Source organism: Arachis hypogaea, chromosome 6 (assembly GCF_003086295.3).
Source record: "Arachis hypogaea cultivar Tifrunner chromosome 6, arahy.Tifrunner.gnm2.J5K5, whole genome shotgun sequence".
Lineage (NCBI taxonomy): Eukaryota > Viridiplantae > Streptophyta > Magnoliopsida > Fabales > Fabaceae > Arachis > Arachis hypogaea.
This window is the reverse complement of record NC_092041.1, coordinates 30,825,176-30,830,951: the sequence shown is the minus strand read 5'-3', so window position 1 is coordinate 30,830,951 and position 5,776 is coordinate 30,825,176. Positions and strand designations below refer to the sequence as shown.

The 5,776-nt window shown below is 33.4% G+C and overlaps 1 non-coding gene across 1 annotated transcript; it reads right to left on the bottom strand.

Annotated features, from left to right (window-relative positions):
* Positions 1–4,630: 4,630 nt before the first annotated feature.
* LOC112699707 (small nucleolar RNA R71) lies at positions 4,631–4,737 on the bottom strand. The gene has a single exon (XR_003152649.1). It is a non-coding gene; the product is annotated as a small nucleolar RNA R71 (small nucleolar RNA).
* Between the last annotated feature and the right edge of the window lie 1,039 nt (positions 4,738–5,776).

Below are 5,776 nucleotides of genomic sequence, written 5' to 3'. Positions count from 1 at the left end.
TTAATTATTTTCTTCTTAAATTTTCAAACCCTCTTTGTTTCTTTTCTTAAAAATTTAAAAAAAATCATCTTAGTCATCTTTTTCTCTTTTTTAAACCTTGTTCCAAATTCTAAGTTTGGTGTCTTTTGGTTTTGGTTGATTTTTCTTTTCCTGATTTTCGAAAATTAATCTTTTTGCTTTCTTCTTATTCGAAATTTTTAGTTATTTTCTGTTATTTGATTTCAAAATTTTTAAGTTTGGTGTTCTTTTAGTGTTTTTTCTTTAAATTTTAAACATTTATATTGTTTATCTTTCCCTTTTTAATTTTTGAATTTCTCTTGTTATCTTATTTTTATTTAATTTCAAATTCTAAGTTTGGTGCCTTTTTAGTGTTTGTTTTTCTTTTAAATTTCAAAAAAAAAACTTTTCTTTTAAATTTTCGAAAAAATCTTGAGTCTTTTTCAAATCGTGGTTTAAAATTTTAAGTTTTGTGTCCTGTTAGTAATCTTTTTGTTTAATTTAATTTTCTCTAATTACATCTTGTTTATCTTGCTTGATCTTTGATCTTTATCTTATCTTTTTCTATGATTTCCAAATTTTGATATCTTACCTAATCTTTATTTAAAATTCAAATTTTAAAAATTTTAGTATTTTGTTAGTCTCTCTTCCGTTAATTTTAAAATTCAAAATCTTTATTTGACCTTTTCCTTTTTTATTTTTCGAAAAGAAAAAAAATATTTTAAAAACAAATCTTCTATCTTTATTTTCAAATCTTTTTAATTAATTGTTTGCTGATGAGCGGATAATTTATACGCTTTTTGACATTATTTTTAGGTAGTTTTTAGTAAGTTCAAGCTACTTTTAGGGATGTTTTCATTAGTTTTTATGATAAATTCACATTTCTGAACTTTACTATGAGTTTGTGTGTTTTTCTGTGTTTTCAGGTAATTTTTGGCTGAAATTGAGGGACTTGAGCAAAACTCTGAAAAAGGCTGACAAAAGGACTGCTGATGCTGTTGGAATCTGACCTCCCTAGACTCAAAATAGATTTTCTGGAGCTACAGAACTCAAAATGGCGCGCTCTCAACGACGTTGGAAAGTAGACATTCAGAGCTTTCCAGAAATTTATAATAGTCCATACTTTAATCGGGAATTGACGACGTAAAGTGGCGCTCAATGCCAAGTACATGCTGCTGTCTGGAGTTAAACGCCAGAAACACGTCACAACCCGGAGTTGAACGCCAGAAACACGCTATAACTCGGCGTTCAACTCCAAAGGAAGCCTCAGCTGGTGGATAGATCAAGCTCAGCCCAAACACATACCAAGTGGGTCCCAGAAGTGAATTTATGCATCAATTACTTACTCATGTAAACCCTAGTAGCTAGTTTAGTATAAATAAGACTTTCTACTAGTATATTAGGGATCTTATCTTATCTGGTCTTTGACCATATTTTGGAACATATTGGGACGATTAGTCCTTAGACCATGGGGGCTGGCCATTCGGCCATGCCTGAACCTTTTACTTATGTATTTTCAACGGTGGAGTTTCTACACACCATAGATTAAGGGTGTGGAGCTCTGCTGTACCTCAAGTTTCAATACAATTACTATTATTTTCTATTCAATTCTCTTTTATTCTTATTCCAAGATATACGTTGCACAACAACTTGATGAATGTGATGATCCGTGACACTCATCATCATTCTCACCTATGAACACGCGTGACTGACAACCACTTCCGTTCTACCTTAGGCCGGGCGCATATCTCTTAGATTCCCCAATAGAATCTTCGTGGTATAAGCTAGATAGATGGCGGCATTCATGGGAATCCGGAAAGTCTAACCTTGTCTGTGGTATTCCGAGTAGGATTCCGGGATTCCGGAAAGTCTAACCTTGTCTGTGGTATTCCGAGTAGGATTTCGGTATTGAATGACTGTGACGAGTTTCAAACTCCTGAAGGCTGGGCGTTAGTGACAGACGCAAATGAATCAAAGGATTCTATTCCAACCTAATTGAGAACCGACAGATGATTAGCCGTGCTGTGACAGAGCATAGGACCATTTTCACTGAGAGGATGGGATGTAGCCATTGACAACAGTGATGCCCTACATACAGCTTGCCATGGAAAGGAGTAAGAAGGATTGGATGAATGTAATAAGAAAGTAGAGATTCAAGAGGAGCACAGCATCTCCATATGCCTATCTGAAATTCTCACCATGGAATTATATGAGTAACTATTTACTATTTTATTTTCTATTTATTATTTATTTTCAAACTTATCATAAACCATTTAATCTACCTAACTGAGATTTACAAGGTGACCATAGCTTGCTTCATACCAACAATCTCTGTGGGATCGACCCTTACTCACGTAAGGTATTACTTGGATGACCCAGTACACTTGCTGGTTAAGTTGAACGGAGTTGTGACCACACATAGTTGTAAACCATGGTATTGGCATCATGTTTTTGGCGCCATTGCCAGGGAAAGAAAAAGCAATGAATTTTACAAAATGCAATAACATATGAATCACAATTTCGTCCACCAAGTTTTTGGCGCCGTTGCCGGGGATTGTTCGAGTATGGACAACTGACGGTTCATCTTGTTGCTCAGATTAGGTAATTTTCTTTTCAAAAAGTTTTCAAAAATTTTTCTTTATTTTCATTTTTCTAAAGAATATTTTCGAAAAAAATTAATAAAAATGCAAAAAAATATCATAAAATCATAAAAACCAAAAATATTTTGTGTTTTTCTTTGAGTCTTGAGTCAGTTTTTAAGTTTGGTGTCAATTGCATGCTTTAAAAAATTTTTCTTGCATTTTTCGAAAATTCATGCATTCATGGTGTTCTTCATGATCTTCAAGTAGTTCTTGACAAGTCTTCTTGTTTGATCTTGATGTTTTCTTGTTTTGTGTTGTTTGTTGTTTTTCATATGCATTTTTTGTTTGTTAGAGTCCATGCATTAAAGATTTCTAAGTTTGGTGTCTTGCATGTTTTCTTTGCATCAAAAATCTTTCAAAATATTGTTCTTGATGTTCATCATGATCTTCAAAGTGTTCTTGGTGTTCATCTTGACATTCATAGTGTTTTTGCATGATTCTTTGTTTTGATCCATAAAGAAAAGAGAAAAACACAAAAATGACGTTTTTAATTTTTCTCTCTCATCATTAAAAATTCAAAAATAAAAAAATATCTTTTCCTTTTTTCTCTCAAAATTTCGAAAATTTGAGTTGACTTAGTCTAAAATTTTCAAAATTAGTTGTTTCTTACAAGTCAAGTCAAATTTTCAATTTTAAAAATCTTATCTTTTCAAAATCTTTTTCAAAAATCATATCTTTTTCATTTTTTTCTATTTTTTGAAAATTTTAAAAATCTTTTTCAAAATAATTTCAAAATCTTTTTTCTTATCTTTATATCAAATTTTCTAAAACTCACTAATAATTAATGTGATTGATTAAAAAATTTGAAGTTTGTTACTTTCTTGCTAAGAAAGGTTCAATCTTTAAGTTCTAGAATCTTATCTTGTAGTTTCTTGTTAGTAAAGTAAGTAATTTTAAAATTAAAAAAAAAATTAAAATCTTTTTTTTTTTTATCTTTTCTATCTTATCTTCTTATCTTATCTTTTTATCATATCTTTTTCAAAATTTTATCTTTTTCAAAAATTTGATTTCAAAATATCTTATCTAACTTCTTATCTTTTTATCTTTTCAAATTTGATTTTAATATCTTTTTCAACTAAACTATTTGACTTTTGTTTGTTTCTTATCTTTTTCAAAACCACCTAACCACTTTTCCCTCTCTAATTTTCGAAAATATCTCATCTCTTTTTCAAAAATTCTTTTTTTGTTTTAATTTTTAATTTTAATTATATCTTATCTTTAATTTTCGAAATTACTAACCATTTTTCAAAAAAATTAATTTTCGAATTTCTCTATCCCTTCTCCTCTTCTATTTAATTATTTATTTACTAACACTTCTCTTCACCTCTCTTCATCTGAAAATCCGAACCCATTCTTCTTCACTCTTCTCCCCTTTCTCCTTCTATTAACATAAAGGAATCTCTATACTGTGACATAGAGGATTCCTCTTCTTTTCTTGTTTTCTTCTCTTTCATATGAGCAGGAACAAGGAAAAAGGCACTCTTGTTGAAATTGATCCTAAACCTGAAAAGACTCTGAAGAGAAAACTAAGAGAAGCTAAATTACAACAATCTAAAGGTAACCTTTCAGAAATATTAGAACAAGAGAAGGAGATGGCAGCCGAACCCAACAACAACAATGCAAGGAGAATGCTTGGTGACTTCACAAAGCCAACGTCCAAATTTGATGGAAGAAGCATCTCCATTCCTGCCATTGGAGCCAATAATTTTGAGCTTAAGCCTCAACTAGTTGCTTTAATGCAACAGAACTGCAAGTTTTATGGACTTTCATCTGAAGATCCTTAACAGTTTTTAACTGAGTTCTTGCAGATTTGTGAGACTGTTAAGACGAATGGAGTTGATCCTAAAGTCTACAGGCTCATGCTTTTCCCTTTTGCTGTAAGAGACAGAGCTAGAATATGGTTGGATTCACAACCTAAGGATAGCCTGGACTCTTGGGATAAGCTGGTCACGGCCTTCTTGGATAAATTCTTTCCTCCTCAAAAGCTGAGCAAGCTTAGAGTGGATGTTCAGACCTTCAAACAAAAAGATGGTGAATCCCTCTATGAAGCTTGGGAAAGATACAAGCAGTTGACCAAAAGGTGTCCATCTGACAGGTTTTCAGAATGGACCATATTAGATATATTCTATTATGGTCTATCTGAGTTTTCAAAAATGTCATTGGACCATTCTGCAGGTGGATCTATTCACCTAAAGAAAACGCCTGAAGAAGCTCAAGAACTTATTGACATGGTTGCAAATAACCAATTCATGTACACTTCTGAGAGGAATTCCGTGAATAATGGGACACCTCAGAGGAAGGGAGTTCTTGAAATTGATGCTCTGAATGCCATATTGGCTCAGAACAAAGTGTTGACTCAGCAAGTCAACATGATCTCTCAAAGTCTGAATGGATGGCAAAATGCATCCAACAGTTCTAAAGAGGCAGCTTCTGAAGAACCCTGCAATGGCAGAGGTAAATTACATGGGTGAACCTTATGGAAACACCTAAAATTCATCATGGAGAAATCATCCAAATTTCTCATGGGAGGATCAACAAAAGGCTCAACAAGGCTTTAACAATGGTGGACGCAATAGGCTGAGCAATAGCAAGCCTTTTCCATCATCTTCTCAGCAACAGACAGAGAATTCTGAATAAAACACTTCTAATTTAGCCAATCTAGTCTCTGATCTGTCAAAGGCCACTTTCAGTTTCATGAGTGAAACAAGATCCTCCATCAGAAATCTGGAGGCACAAGTGGGCCAGCTGAGTAAGAAAGTCATTGAAACTCCTTCTAGTATTCTCCCAAGCAATACAGAAGAGAATCCAAAAGGAGAGTGCAAGGCCATTGATGTAATCAATATGGCTGAATGCACAAGGGAGGAGAAGGACGGAAATTCTAGTGAGGAAGACCTTCTGGGACGTCTCTCAAGCAAGAAGGAGTTTCCTATTAAGGATCCAAAGGAATCTGAGGCTCATATAGAGACCATAGAGATTCCATTAAATCTCCTTCTGCCATTCATGAGCTCTGAAGACTATTCTTCCTCTGAGGAGGATGAAGATGTGACTGGAGAGCATGTTACTCAATATTTAGGAGCTATCATGAAGCTGAATGCCAAGTTGTTTGGTAATGAGACTTGGAAAAGTGAACCTCCCTT